This window comes from Oxyura jamaicensis, chromosome Z (assembly GCF_011077185.1).
Source record: "Oxyura jamaicensis isolate SHBP4307 breed ruddy duck chromosome Z, BPBGC_Ojam_1.0, whole genome shotgun sequence".
Lineage (NCBI taxonomy): Eukaryota > Metazoa > Chordata > Aves > Anseriformes > Anatidae > Oxyura > Oxyura jamaicensis.
The window spans coordinates 42,063,252-42,079,545 of NC_048926.1; the positions used below are offsets into that span (position 1 = coordinate 42,063,252).

The window sequence follows — 16,294 nt, forward strand, 5'->3', positions numbered from 1 at the left end:
GGAAGGAAGGAAGGAAGGAAGGAAGGAAGGAAGGAAGGAAGGAAGAATGTTTTAAAAATATGTCAATTATTAGTAGTCTCTTAGGTTATAAACTCTCAATTAAACAGCTAGTCAATGACTAAAAAGAGTATTCTAGTGTAAACTTTCATTGGCTAGCTATTGCAGTTGTTACCAAAATTAGAATTATGACCAGGATTCAAAGGTTAGAACTGACAGGTGCAGCCTAGTTATATGGCAAGGAAAACAAAAGTTCCTGCATATTCACCTCTCCCGTCCAACTCCCCCCCACCAAAAAAAAAAAACAAAAAAAAAACTCCAAAATCATTCACATTTGGTTATATTATATATCTACATGCTCCTCTTGTTTTTTTCACCTTGTGAATTAAATAATAATAATAATAATAATAATAATAATAACTCCAAAAGCAATATATCAACTGTTCATAGTAGTATTTATGTATTTCATGTAGTATAGAATATTAAAACCTAAGATAAGATTCAAAGTTGTGTACTTCATACAGAATGTAAAATAAATAAAATAAAATAAAATAAAATCCAAAGCACAAATTATACTAAGGGAATAAGTGGATTTTGTCTGCGTAGGTGAAAGTCATTTGCTTTCACTATTATGATGATATGCAACAGATAAGGACATGTAGAATTAAAACTGTACATTGTTTCTGTGAAGACTGCATTGACTTCAACATTATACACCCTGCACAATACATAAAATCAGACTGATGCATCATAATAACACATTCTGATCTTCAAAATTCAGAATGTTTATGTTAGCAGAAAAACTAACAAAACACCATAAAATTCTACTCTCACTTTTTGCTAATTATTATATTTAATATCTATTATATACAACATGCTCACTCACATGATAATTAAAATTCTGGTTTCTGGTTTTATTATGGTTCAATTTGATATATGACTATGCCAAAGTCTATCTAAATAGAACTGGCTGTAGCAAAGCATGTGCATGGGAGGATGTGAATGTGCAAGCAGGAGAGAAAAGCAGCTTCAGCACAGCTTCTGTGCTTCTGAAGGAAGAGGCACATATCCAGGAACTGTAAAACAGCATGTTGAAAAAATTATCTCAGTTTATTCCGCAGTTCATGTACCCATTCCTTGACTTGACACTTGCTTTTTTTCATATTCACTCTGCTTTTTACACACAAATTTTGGCACAGGAGCTAAAAAGTTGACTGTAGATTGAAGAGATTGCTGCCTTAACTTCATCTGTAATTTATATGAACCAATACAGCTATTCTCCTACTTGAAAAGTTAGGGAAATATTCCAATATACTCTCCTACTGGGGCAAAGCATGGACCAGGCAGAAGAAATAAGATCCTGGTGCTGAGCTGCAGCAATAATTTCAGTTGAGCCAAGTAAAAATGAGTTCCGAATTATGTGTCAACTGTTTACTTTTTAAAAGGCAATACTTTTTAATAACTTTAGATGTGGATTTTACTAAGCAAATAATGTATCTCTCCAGTGAAGGACAGTATTGCCAGGGGAAGTGTCTCACCTTATTCGTACAATGTATTTGGATTTAAGCACTTCAGAAGAACAAAGATTTTTTTTTTCTTTTTTTTTTTTTTTTTTTTTTTCTGAAGCCCAAAGGATCTTCTGCAGTATTCTACTCTTTCTCCTCTTGGGCAACAACATTTTGCCAGAGTCTAGCCTCATAATTCCATATATCACAGAATCACAGAATAATCTAGGTTGGAAGAGACCTCCAAGATCACTGAGTCCAACCTCCGACTTAACGCTAACAAAACTTCCACTAAACCATATCCCTAAGCTCTACATCTAAATGGCCTTTAAAGACCTCCAGGGATGGTGACTCCACCACTTCCCTGGGCAGCCTGTTCCAGAGACTAACAACCCTTTCAGTGAAGAAGTTCTTCCTAACATCCAACCTAAAACTCCCCTGGCGCAACTTAATCCCATTCCCCCTCGTCCTGTCACCAGGCACGTGGGAGAATAGACCAACCCCCACCTCGCTACAGCCTCCTTTCAGGTACCTGTAGAGCGCAATAAGGTCACCCCTGAGCCTCCTCTTCTCCGGGCTAAACAGTCCCAACTCCCTCAGCCGCTCCTCATAAGACTTGTTCTCCAGACCCTTCACCAGCTTCGTAGCCCTTCTCTGGACTCGCTCAAGCACCTCCATGTCCTTCTTGTAGCGAGGGGCCCAAAACTGAACACAGTACTCGAGGTGCGACCTCTCCAGAACCAAGTACGGAGGGTCAATCACTTCCGTGGACCTGCTGGCCATGCTGTTTCTTATGCAAGCCAGGAAGCTGCTGGCCTTCTTGGCTGCCTGAGCATACTGCTGGCTCATATTCAGCCGACTGTCAACCACTACTCCCAGGTCCTTCTCTGCCAGGCAGCTTTCTAACCACTCATCTCACAGCCTGTAGCACTCCTTGGGGTTGTTGTGCTCCAGGTGCAGGACCCGGCACTTGGCCTTGTTGAACTTCATACTGTTGGCCTCAGCCCATCAGTCCCGCCTATCCAGATCCTCCTGCAGAACCTTCTTACCCTCAAGCAGATCGACACATGCACCTAACTTGGTGTTGTCTGCAAACTTGCTGAGGGTGCACTTGATCCCCTCGTCCAGATCATCGATGAAGATGTTAAAGAGGACTGGCCCCAGGGGGACTCCACTAGTGACTGGCCTCCAACTGGATTTGACTTCATTCACCACAACTCTCTGGGCCCGGCCATCCAGCCAGCTCTTAACCCAACAAAGTGTATGCCAGTCCAAGCCATGAGCAGCCAGTTTCATGAGGAGAATGCTGTGGGGAACGGTGTCAAATGCCTTACTGAAGACAAGGTAGACCACGTCCACAGCCTTTCCCTCATCCACTAAGCATGTCACTGTGATAAATGATTAAGTCCCAAATAGGATTTTTGTGATTTATTAAGCGAATAGAGGCAAGCAAACAGCGCTGGGTGCACCGGGAGTCTCTGCTCTACCAGGACGCACACCTGTTACATCAGGTGTCTGATTTTTATGCTCCTAGACTAATACATATTCATCACTATTCCTAGAAAAGGCGGGGTTATTATAATTAGTTCCTGGAATCCAAACCCTCTCTGGACGCATGCGTAGCAGTCTCTGGTGGTCTTTCTGGGGGTCTCTTGTGCTGAAGGCTCGTAGATTTCCTCCCAGGCTTTGTCCTTCGGTCGTCCTTCAACTCCCCCTTTCTCCTTATTTGGTGGATCTCTTTGCTGGTTATCAGAGGCTTGTGCAGCGTCCCATGCAAAAGTCTGCAGTTTCCTAAAAAAACTCCTTGGTCCCCTTATCTCCCAGACTAGAGTCTCAATGTTCGCCCTTCAAACCCTCTATTTACACAAATTGCTGGATCATTCCTTTGCATGATACAAGAACTATGTACACTAATCACTCTGTTTTTCTTAAATACGAGCTTATATTTCATCATGCGGCCCTAGCATTGTTCCATACTGACACGAATCAAATAAACACATTTCACATCACCTTGTCATGGAAGGAGATCAGGTTCGTCAGGCAGGACCTGCCCTTCATAAACCCATGCTGACTAGGCCTGATCGTCTGCTTGCCCTGCAACTGCCGCATGATGACACCCAAGATAATCTGCTCCAGGAGCTTCCTTGGCACTGATGTTAAACTACCAGGCCTATAGTTCCCCGGGTCTACCCTCCGGCCCTTCTTGTAGATGGGCGTCACGTTTGCTAGCCGCCATTCGAGTGGGACCTCCCCCGATAGCCAGGACTGCCAATAAATGATGGAAAGCGGCTTGGCCAGCTCTTTCACCAGTTCTATCAATACCCTCAGGTGGATCCCATCCAGCCCCATTGACTTGCATACATCCAGATGCTGTAGCAGGTCACCAACCATTTCCTTGTGGACTGTGGGGGCCACATTCTGCTCCCCATCCCCTTCCACCAGCTCAGGGTACTGGGCATCCAGAGAACAACTGGTTTTGCTGTTAAAGACTGAGGCAAAGAAGGCGTTAAGCGCCTCAGATTTTTCCTCATCTCTGATTACTAAGTTTCCCCCCATATCCAGTAAAGGATGGAGATTCTCCCTAGTCCTCCTTTTTGTACTATCTTTTTTTGTATTTATAAAAACATTTTTGTTGTCTTTAACAGCAGTAGCCAGATTGAGCTCCAGATGAGCTTTGGCCTTTCTGATTTTGTCCCTGTACCACCTCGCAGCATCCTTGTATTCCCCCTGTACTCACACAAAGACTTGCACACCTCTAGGAATATCTCACCTTCAGTCAAAATAGTCCTCATCTGTTAGTTTATTTTAAATGTAAAAAACAATTATATATAATTAGTTATCTACTCAGCAAACTTACACAGACTTAATCAAGGTAAAAGTAGATAAGGGTACACAGAAGCTCTACACACAAATCTCCTACTTGCTGGGCAGCATACTGAAAATAGTACGCTGAACCTTATATAATATTTATCAAGACTGCACAGCATTAAAGAATTGTTGGAAAACTGTTGCATAAGATGTCATAACAAGTAATAAAACTATGCAGATTAATACCAGTTAAATAAACAAAAAGTATTCAGACCAGGGTTATGTGAATTTTCTTGTTATGACAAAAATGAGCCATGAAACTTAAGAGGTGTAATTATACCTCAAGGTGTCAAGGTAATTGTGACAGTACTTGCACAGAGTCTTGGGATGGAGCAATAACAAACTGCAAAATCATAAAATCATAGAATAGCTCGGGTTGGAAGGGACATTAAAGATACCTAAATCCACCCTGTCTGCCATAGACAAGCATGCCAAAGGAAAGGAAAAAAAAATGAAAAAGATCAAAGTGCTACATGACTTATTGTAGGAGGTGGGGCAGTTGAGATGAGAAGCACAAATCAGACTGTGGAACAATGATAATCAACAGTACTAGAATGTATTCTATTTACTGACATTCTAATTCTTCTAACACCTGATAATAATTTAAGCAAAGTCCACTTGCTGCACAGTACAGAGTACACAGTTGTATATTTTTTAGATGTTGTGCATGTTTCACCAGCTAAAACTTTCTAAGAATAGGTGAAATATTTTCATTCCAAACATCAGTTGCAAATGAATCAAGTAGATATTGAAAGGAGACCATCAACCATTTTGCAAATAACATCTGATAAATGTGGAAGAGCAAGGAGCCTGACTGTTAAGAAGAGCTTAAATGAGAGTTGTTAAACTTCAGAATGTTATGAACAATGAAATGTCTGAAATTAGACATTTATTACAAGCACATAATATATGAATATCCCACCTAACCTGCACAGAGGCAGCTCTTGGTTTCAAACTTTAGTGGATGTCTGATAACTACCAGAGGATCTATAAAGACCATCCCCACATTATTTTGCAAGCCTAAGTGGATTTTCTGATGAATAAAACATTTCTAGAAAGGAGTTTAAATGTGGTAGGGGAAAGAACAAACCAAAACCAACCTAATGCACTATATTATTTTTGAAAAAAAAAAAAAAAAAAAAAAAAAAAAAAATAAATAAAAGTTTAAGTAGGTTTCTTGTTAATGTCGTAAGTATTCTGTAGGTGAAAGTCTTTTTATTATTAATTTATATGTATTTTAACTATAAGGTATTTTAAGATATGCCTCTTATAAAAATCTGTTCTATTTATTAAATCATAATATCTATAGCAGAATAAAGTACTGTAGGCACTCAAAGGTTGACTCTTTTTAGAAGCTGCATAAACTGCTTTGTGATAGTGCTTTATTCTCTGAATCTGCTTAGGGTTTCAATAATTCTCCCTGACCTGCCTCATTTTGAAGAGCAAAGATCAATGAGAAAGACAAAGAAGACAGGAAAATCCTGCACACAGGAGCAAAATATTTCTGGGTTGACAGTATGGTAATTTTTATGCTATTCAGATTCAAAGATATTCAGAAAAATTGCAATGGTACAACCAAAAGATATGTGATAAGGGAAATGCTTCTGAGCTCTTTTAGTACATTGGAGATACAGTTGAGGAATTACACAGGATTCTGCCTAAATGATATCTTAAGCAAAGCAAATACAGGCAGCCTACAGCACAATTGTAGAAATTGTTTTGTCTGAAAAACATCTTCAAAGCCACCCTCCTTCAACAATATTGGAAAATATTTAAATACATTAGAACACTTGCATGTCTTTGGCTCTAATAACTGCAACTTTTGAAACAGGCTCAAGCCTTTCAAGGTACAAACAAAGCTACAACTTTTCATAACAGTATGAAAGAAATAAAAGGACAGATGTGAATCTTCTTCACATGAGAGAACTTCAGCACTGCTGAATATACTTGCACAGGTATTTTCTCACAAAGAGATGAAGAAATCATTCACTTACAAAGTCTTTAAGAAAAGTCAGGGACACTCAACTATTTTATTTGATATAGAATACTGTGAGAGATCCAGGCTTTCTTCAGGAAGCGCAATTTACCTATGGACATCAGATGGAAAAATTACCATAATGAGAAGAGATCCTGTTCTATAAAGGAAATTAACCACTACTGAAAAAAAAAAAAAAAAAAAAAAAAAAAAAAAAAAGGTATTTCTTCTCTTTGTGAGCCTTGTATCTTAATGTGGAAGTAAAAAATGGATGCATACAAAACAACCAAAGAATGCCCCAACCTTGTGTTTACTGAACTTCGTCTTTGAGGTAAAACCAAAACAAAACAGAATGGATAACATACAATGTCACAAAACAGAAATGGAAAGTTCTACAGAACAGGCAGACCAATAAGGAGTTGGTCAAATTGATTCTTTATCTTCAGTCCATGAAATCAGACCATTGTGGGGAACTGAATCATATAAATTCTACCAAAAACAAACAAAAAACAAACAAACAAACTACACTTCCAAGGTAATACAGTTTTCAGAAATATGAGAAAAAAAAAAAAAAAAAGCAAAGACAGAAGATAGACATTTAGAGAGTATATGTCAACTAAAAACAGCAATTAATTATTTTAAAATAAAATTATTTCTAAGAGCTTAAACAACTAGTAATTCCAAACCACACTTACCAGAACATATCTTAAGACTTAAACAGAAGAAAAACAGGATGGAGAAAAAGTCTAAAATAAGACCAAGTATCAACACAAATGTGCAAAGGAAAAGCATATCAAATATTATCTACTGTACAAGAGATGAATGCCAAAATAAAGCTTTCATTTATAAAGCATATTTATTGAAAATAATTTCTAATTTTGAGGTTATTTGGTTCAATTTTTCAAAAGTACCTCTCAAAACAATACTTTTCTTATCTCTGCTTATCTCTGCAAATTAAAAGCATTTTTCAAAACACTGTAAGGTTTAATATGTTGCCATCCTCCTGATCAGTGCTATGAAGGCATTGTCAGAATACTCCTGTCGCTAATGTTTAAAGCCCTGAACTTCACTTTTGCTAACTGTGCACCAATAAATACACCACAAGCAAGAAAAAATCATTCTTGGAACCTGAGAGAAATGTGTAGTGCCAAAATTGCATTTAAAGTTTTAGTACAGTCATTTGTAATGATGTATGAAGAATCTTTAGAATCTTTATGAACCAGCAGTCTAGGAATACTGTTTCAAAAACTTTTAATCAATCTTTGGTGAGTTAGTATTACTAAAATACTTAAGCAGAAAAGTTACAATTTCATTTGATGTGTCAGATTCATTTCCTAGCATTGGCAACAAAGTTTAAGCATAGTTCATGTATTAGTATATGTCCACATGACTATATATAGCTAATACAGCTAAGGAAAACTTTGTGTTAAGGTTTCTGATTGGATAGTAATCAATATACTGCTAGTAACTGAGCAAATATTTGGATCCCAGATTCCAAGTATTTGCCACTTACCTGCATTTCAGGATTTATAGACTTGAAAGAACATCATTCCAAATTTAGGGCAACTTCAATATCTATAATATGATTTAGATAAACTTAGATTTTATTTTCTTAACCTTTTAATATTGTTTCACTCTAGATGAAGGTGACTGTTGTCCCTTTGCTTAGCTGTAGATAGTGATCTAACTGCTTAACTGGAAGTACCAGAGATTTTTAATATATAGCAACTGGACACAGGCTGTTTTCATAAGGGAGGATGTACATTTACCTGTCTAAGGAGAAATAACAGAAAATAGGCCTTCCATAAAAAAAATATTTAAACAAACATAACAGTAGCAGAAGTAATAACAATAACAGAAGATGACATGAATTAATGAACAAAAGATACAGAAATATTTAACACAGGAAAAAGTTCCATGACTCATTATAGAAGGAATGATTGGATGGACTAATTAAAATAAAGATGCCAAAATATACTTCTAGGTAAACTACACAGTAATTCACACTACCTTCATCTGTTTTTAAAACCTTTGAGATACTGACCATATTATAACATCAGTATTGTATTGGCACACCGGTGGATCTATAAACACCTTCCAAAAGGAAACTGAAACAATTTGAGGAATATATATATATTTTTTCTTTGAAAGCAATAAGCATACAACTGCAAAGTTCTAAAGTAATTTAAAGCTTCAGTCTGTATTGACCATCACAGTAAGTGGATGGACTTATTACTTATAGTAATAAGGACTTCTTATAGTAGTCCTTGAAATTTTTGCAGAGTGGAATGTATTTTGTCATATATTTCAAAACTAAAAGATCATCTTGTTAAAATACAGGCTCCCTCCCTAATAAATATTAGTACTTTGATATAAGTCCATCCATTTTTTGGACCCAGTGGGACTTCAGAGACTTCTTGACTTCTACTTAGCCTAAGATTTGTTTAGCTTACAAGATCTGTCTGGACAAACCCCAGTAATGTCATGGATGCAAAATAAACATAATGGCTGCAAAGTAACCAAAGTGTAGGATCTCAAGGAAAATTAATAATTTTTATATTCATTTCAGAAGCCTAAAATATTTCATTTAAAATTGACATATATTTTCTCAAAACTAATAAATATTTTCTATTTTTTTTTCTCATTCAGTGTTGTTCCTTCCTTGACGAGGTCACATTTGTTAAGTCATTAACTAAACAGCAAAAGTGTGCAGTAAGCTGTTTTTATATGGTTGTTATTTGATGGTTTCCATCCTAACATCCATCCTGTTAATGAACAGAGAATACCCACAGTAGTTTCCGTCTTGTATTGATATTGATAGTGCCATTTGGAGTGCAATAATTCCACGTTTCTCAACAAATAAGAAAACTTATTCAACCACCATTTTACTGCTAGTGGGATGAGCAAGAGTAGAGGATGACATACTGCAATGTACATAAGTTGTATGCCTCTCTAAAAATAGTCCAAAGGACAGTACAACTGCTTAGAAATTTTGTTGTGAATTGATGTATTATTTATTATAAAAAACAAAACAGGACAAAGAAACAAAAAACTATACACTTATGCTTTTTATACATGATTGTACATAAGGTGTCCTGCACTAAGCAATGGAACATATCTATAGATAAATTGGAATGAAATATGTATATATATATATATGCATATATATACATACACAGCCACCACAAAGGGACAGAAGATGTAGTACAGCCTTCTGTTTCACACAGTCTGATTTTTCATATCTTCACTTGGTAAATTTAATTTTAATCAATACATTGTTTTTATTACTTCTAATAAAATTAAAATAATAATAATAATAATAATAAAGCTTTTTCATGGGCTTTATCTTTCATAGGTGTATTCATACAGATGGAAGTTAGAGAAAATAAAAAGAAGCAATCATGTCAAGGAAATATGAGACTGACAAGAGAGAATTACTGTAGAGGTGGGGCTGAGAGGGTTTTTGTTTGTTTGTTTGTTTTCATGGCAGAATTGTCTTGCTCCTCTAGACACCAACAGAACTTGAGAAATTGCAATCTAGTAATTGGCAAAAAACTGTCATTTCAAACCCAAAAGAATGCTAAATGCCTTTGTTTCACACTAGAGGTCACCCCCGGTAAGAAAACATAATTATAGCATATTTTATTTTCTTGCAGTAGATGGTCCAGTATTGAAAATCTGATCCTTGTAGTGAAGAAATGTTTCTTTTTTTGTTTTGTTTTGTTTTGTTTTGTTTTGTTTTTGTTGGTTCTTTGGCTGGTTTTCTTTTTTTTTTTTTTTTTTTTTTTTTTTTTGAGAGGCTGGAATGCCTTATCCTTTCAGTCAAGAAAAAAGAAACTTCATTAAACTGGATTTGCCTTTTGCTATCATATAGAACCTGTTATTTACTCACCATATTGACATAGCCTTTGTTAAAGAAACCATGCTCTTGATTTTAGGGAATGTCTGTAAATAAACAGTCTGATAACATTTTGTGGTGGTTTTACCGTGCTAGGCAGCTGAACATCACAAATGCTCTCTCACTCCCCCTCCTCAGATGAGAAGGGGAAGAAGTAAAGGAAAGAACAACTCACAGGTTGAGATAAGGATAATTTAATTAAAGACAAAAAATATTATTAAGGAAATATTATTACTAATGAAACAATTCAACTAAAGGGAAAAAAGGAAAAGGGGAAGAGGGAGGGGGAAAGGGAATAACAACACAAAACAAGAAAAGGCTATGTGGAAGTCCAGAGGAAAGAAATTACTCTCTACTTCCCACAAATGAGCAGTGCTTGACCACGTCAAGCTTGACCACCTTGAAGCAGGGCCTCAACGCACATAGGTGGTGTTCGGGAGAAGGACAGATGTTTACGCAACAAGAGCCCACCCCTCCCCTCTTCTTCCTTTTTCCACCTTTTATTGCTGAGTGTGACATCATATGGTATGGAATATCCCTTGGGTTTTTTTTAGGTCAGCTGCTCTGGTGATATTTCTTTCTCACTCTTTTGCCCACTCCCTAGGAGGGTTAGAGAAAGTCGTGATGCTCAGCAGCAGACACAACACCAGTGTGGTACCACTGCTGTTTTAGCTACAAGTGTAGAGCGCAGCACTGTATGGGCTGCTGCAGTGAAAATTAACATCCCAGCCAGACCCAGTACACATTTCAAGTGAGAAAAAAAAAAAAAAAAAAAAAAAAAAACTATCGACTTTTCTTTTTTTTAAAAAAAAAAAAACTTTATTGATAAAGGTCAGCATTGACAGATGAACACTGCAGTATACATGTACACAAAATATCTGTCATTTATTTGCATTTGATTAAAAGAAGTAGAATGTATAGAAAACTTGAAGTGAGTGCACCTGAATTATTAGTCTTCATAATTTCTTTTGAATTTTAACAAAATGCTTGTATACATCATTATACGTCATAAGTTTAATGATTTAGGTGGATTTGCGGGAAAAAAAAAAAATATATATATATATATATAATAAAAAAAAAAACACCTTTATATTTAGTTGATGATAATAACACATCACAGATATAATGACTTTTTGCATATGTATGACTGCATATACAATCTTCAATTTTTAACTAAGATTTCATAAATGAGTGTTTGAAAATAGATACAGAGAAAAAGGTTAGATTTTTTTTTTATTTATTGTTCTGTGGAAACAAGTTTGTAATAAACGTAATTATGAAATATTTTTAATTCTTTCATTACTCCATAAAAATGCCACATACTCATTAATGAAAACATAAGTTGCTTTAAAACTTTTAGTTACCACAGCTTAAAGTGTTCTCTTATTAGTGTTCATTCTTCCATTTTTCAGAAGGCCAATTTTATTCTTAGGTGAGATACAACTAAGTTTTATACAAAAAATCTGAATGCAGTAAATAGAAAAGAATTGACAGGATCAGGCCACTTCACTGGTTTTTGGTTACTATGATTCTGAATAGCATGAAATGATAAATGTGCCAAAGCACCTTGGATAGTCAGTGAACCATAATAGCTACAATTTCCCTGACGACTCTAGAAAATTATCCATCTGGCTTGCCTGGATTTTCCAGCTTCATTTGGATAGGATTTTTATTGTTGAAAATGGATAATGTATGCCACCTTTGAAATGCTGTGAGACAAAATTTTGCATCACATAGTCATGCAATTCTATTGTACAGATAGACATCTACAGCAAGCCTTGGGGAACACAGAGGACAAAGTGAAAACCATAACAGAAAGCAATATAGAGCAGTTTCATATACAGTCACTATTGTAACATACATACAGCCATGTACAGACTTACATTTCTTAGCCTAAGAGTTCTTGTAATGCCTGTAGACTCTTGGTTGCCTTTAATATATGGAAATTTCTAGAATTTAATGAAGAATAAAATAAGTAAATTTATTTTGCTCTTTAAGAAAGACAGGAATGTAGCAAAGTGGTATCAGTTCTTACCAGATTTTTAAATTTCATTCCAGACAAAATCATTATATAAATCTAGTATGATAAGGAACAAACACTTCTATTTTATCTTGTAGGAATTCAGGGAAAATATTCCTTTGGAAAGAAAATTTTTTAGGCAAAGGCAGAAAAACTCAAAGCTGAATTACAAAGTTTATAAGCCTGAGGAGTCTTACTAAGCTTATTTTAGATTGGCATGGAGTCTAGTTTTAAGTATTTTTTGAATGACAGAATCACTTTCATTTACACATAATGTACTTATGTATGGCGGTCTACTTATGTATGTACATACTTATGTATGGAGATGTTTAAAGAAAGGTTGGATGTAGTATATAGGGATGTGGTTTAGTGGATGATATTGACGGTAGGATGATGGTTGGACCAGATTATCTTGGAGGTCTTTTCCAACCTTAATCATTCTATGATTCTTCCCCTCTGCTCTCGTGAGATCCCACCTGGAGCTCATCTCTGGTGCCACCGGTATAAGAGTTATTGGAAAGAGTCCAGAGGAGAGCCACGAAGATGATCAAGGGACTGGAGCACGTCTCCTGTGAAGACAGGCTGAGGAAGTTGGGGTTGTTTAGCCTAGAGAAAAGAAAGCTCCAGGGAGACCTTGTAGAAGCCTTCCAATACCTAAAGGTTGCCTACAGGAAATCTGTGGAGGAACACTTTTTTTTCAGGGGGGAGAATGACAGGACAAGGAGGAATGACTTTGAACTAAAAGAGTGTAGATTTAGATTCAACATTAGGAAGGGGTGTTTTACTATGAGGGTTGTGAAGCACAGGAATAGGTTGCCCAGAGAAGTTGTGGATGCTCCATCCCTGAAAGTGTCCAAGACCAGGTTGGATGGGGTTTTGAGCAACCTGATCTAGTGGAAGCTGTCCCTGCCCATGCCAGGGGAGTTGTAATTAGATGATCCTTAAGGTCCTTCCCAACGCAAACCATTCTATGATTCTGTAATTTATGCTAAAAACTTAGTCATGAATAGTAAAGAGTAACAGACACACCAGAAAGAAAGTTCATATTATCTCAATAATCAAGAACAAAAAAATAACCCCAATATGAGTGTCTTAATAGTTTAGTAGTTAAATTTTAAATTATTTTGCAAGTAAAGATAAATAACAGCAAAATCAAAACTTGAAATAGTTTTGTATATGAAAAATTTTAAAATTTTAGATTTTCTTTGATATATTGAAATACTTAGTGATTTAGTTCTGGTTTGGAAAGGAACTAGCTTTGTCCCCTCTAAAACAGCAAGGAAGATTGATTTTTTATTTTTATTTTTTACTTCCCAAAAGCCCCTCACAAACCAATAGTTGTTAACTTCATTATGGATATGCTTACTACTAAAAATTTATTCCTAAAGAAATTTGCGTATAATGAACATACAGTATAAATACTTGAGCCAGAATTGAATTTAAGGCATTCAATTATAATTGAATATAATTGTAATCATTATTAATCATTAATACATGTAATCATTAAACAAAATACAAATTTAGTCTGAAATGAGTAGCAAGCTTCTATGCATGAGGATCAAAGTCTCTCATGTTTTTGCTTGTGCAAGAGACTCAGTCACCTCTTAGGATTTTGGTAGGAAAAGTTATTTTGAAGTAAGAGATTGCTTCTCAATCTCACATATGTTAAGTTCTAAGTAGAAGTCTTTTCTAAGACAGAAAAATAAAATGGCTTTCTTAGTAATCTTATTTTTGATATCTTATACCTGCTTTCTTATTTCTAACAAAAGGAAATCAAGAATCAACCTCAGTTTGGGAAATTCAAGTAACAATTTATTTCATCTAAAATCCAGAAGTTTTGATGGCTTCAGTTGCCTGGAATTATATATAAATTTTACCAAACCAAAAATGCTTCCTTTTTCTCTCTTTCTATGCAAGAGCATCGACATCTGGCATAGTCCATTTCATTTTAATGAGCCAACAACTGATCTGAGTTCTGGAAACTATGAAGTTATAGGAAGCTTCATCCTTGCTAATATACCCAGTTACTCTGCTACGACTGATGTGACTGTTCTGCCAATACAGATGTCTTTATTCTGGGTGCCAAGCATCCTCACCAAGATCTAGTCACAAGTCTCTATGAAGCGCCAAACTATGTAGTGCAGAAATCCTCTGGTATCTGCTGTCTGGGCATGGAGGCACCTGCCTGATGCACAGATCTGAGCACTGAACAACTCTAGAAAAGAACCTGACCTTGGGAATTCTGTCTACTCACAGATTATTTTCACTCTGACTGATTTCATGAATGTTCATATATTCATGTGCAAACATACATACATTCAAATAGATATATTTTACTTCAACCTTGTAACAAAGCAGACCTGGACTGACAAGGGCCTTGTCACGTATGCTGTTCCCTGTCTGGAAGAGGTTTCAGACAGAACAGAAAATGAGACTAATGTGGAATGACTTCTCTGGCAGAAATCTCATCACACCAAGAGAAGGGCACAGAGTGAATCAGTTCTTCCAGATGGTTTGTAGAAATGCAATGTCAGAGTAAGAGGAAAAGAAAAATAAGGTGGCAAGGAAGGTGGAGGAGAGAGGAAAAAATAAGCAGCTTTCACCTAATTTCTGACATCAAGCTGCAGCTGAAAGATGGTGGCTGCTGTGGTAAAAGAGAGGAGGAAAGCAGCAAGCAGAGAAGAGTGGGAAGTCTACGGTACATCTGAGAGCATTTAGGACTTGAAAGGATAACAATCAAAATCCTGATGAATGCTCAGGAGTGTGACTGTAATAGGGAATGGCAGCTGTTACTGTTTTATTCTATATATTTCACTTAATGTACAAGTTGTTAGCAACAAATTGAGTCCAGGACTGGAGCAGAGGGAAAGATAATCTAAGCCTGAGGTGGAATAAAAAGAGAAGGTGAGAGAGAAGGGAGCTCAGCCTGGCTGGAGTGAAGAAAATAATAAAGGGACAGACAAGAAGTTCAGAGAAAGAAAAAAATTCTAATTTTGTTTGCACAATAAATTCACCTTATTCCCAAACAGAATTAGGACATAACTTTATGCCTTTCTGTAGCAGAAAGAATCTTGATTTTTCAGTTTCACCTGGAAGGCTGCAAACAGTAGCACTCAATTCTGTCCTTCAGAAGAAATATTTGTCAAATTAATACACAAAACCATACAGAAGAAAGAGAGCTTGGTCTGGATAATCCCCAAGTGGGTGATGCCCCAGTTATGTGTCTCCAGTATTTCTCATTTTCACAGTAACTTACAGTTCAACCCTGTTAAACATACTTTCCTGTCTTTCCTGTCTTTCCTTCCTTCTTTCCTTCCTTCTTTCCTTCCTTCTTTCCTTCCTTCTCTTTCTTGCTTGCTTGCTTTCTTTTCTTCCTTCCTTTCTTTTTCTTTCTTCCTTTCTTCCTTCCTTCCTTTCTTCCTTCTTTCCTTCCTTTCTTCCTTTCTTCCTTTCCTTCTTTCTTTCCTTCTTTCTTTCCGTATTTCTTTCTTTCTTTCTTCCTTCCTTTCTTCCTTCCTTCCTTTCCTTCTTTCCTTTTATTTTTATTTTTATGTAAGTGAAGAGGACCATTCATGGATTGACAAGGCTTTTACTCTAAATGTTGGCCGTTACTGAAAAGTAATACAAACACCTAAAACTCTAGTACAATAATCAAAAGATTGAATAGTGAGGTTTAAGATGTTTTACAAGACCATTTATTAAGACTGCAAACTAAAAACAACAACAAACAAACAAACAAACAAACAAAAACATAATTTCTTTGCTAGAAAACAGGTAGATTAGCATGAGAAAACACTCAATATTCAGCACTATTTTTATTTGCTTGTAGTGAAAAACTAAAATAATATTAAAAAAGAACAAATAAAATTCTTCTTGCTAAAATTTTTTAAGAGGTTCTGTAAAAAAGAGAATTAAAGGGGTTAAATTTTGGATGCTGTGACATACAATTCATTATGCCAATGCAGTAGGATATGGTTCAGAATGGTCAAAAAAAAAAAAAAAAAAAAAAAAAAAAAAAAAAAAAAAAACCC

The 16,294-nt window shown here is 35.9% G+C and overlaps 1 long non-coding RNA gene across 1 annotated transcript in view; it reads right to left on the bottom strand.

Moving 5' to 3' along the window:
* Positions 1 to 500: 500 nt before the first annotated feature.
* LOC118156730 overlaps positions 501 to 16,294 on the bottom strand; it is a 23,786-nt gene continuing 7,992 nt past the window's right edge. Inside the window, exon 3 of the long non-coding RNA XR_004746408.1 lies at positions 501 to 1,073. This is a non-coding gene — a long non-coding RNA (uncharacterized LOC118156730). The remainder of the gene's footprint in view (positions 1,074 to 16,294) is intronic.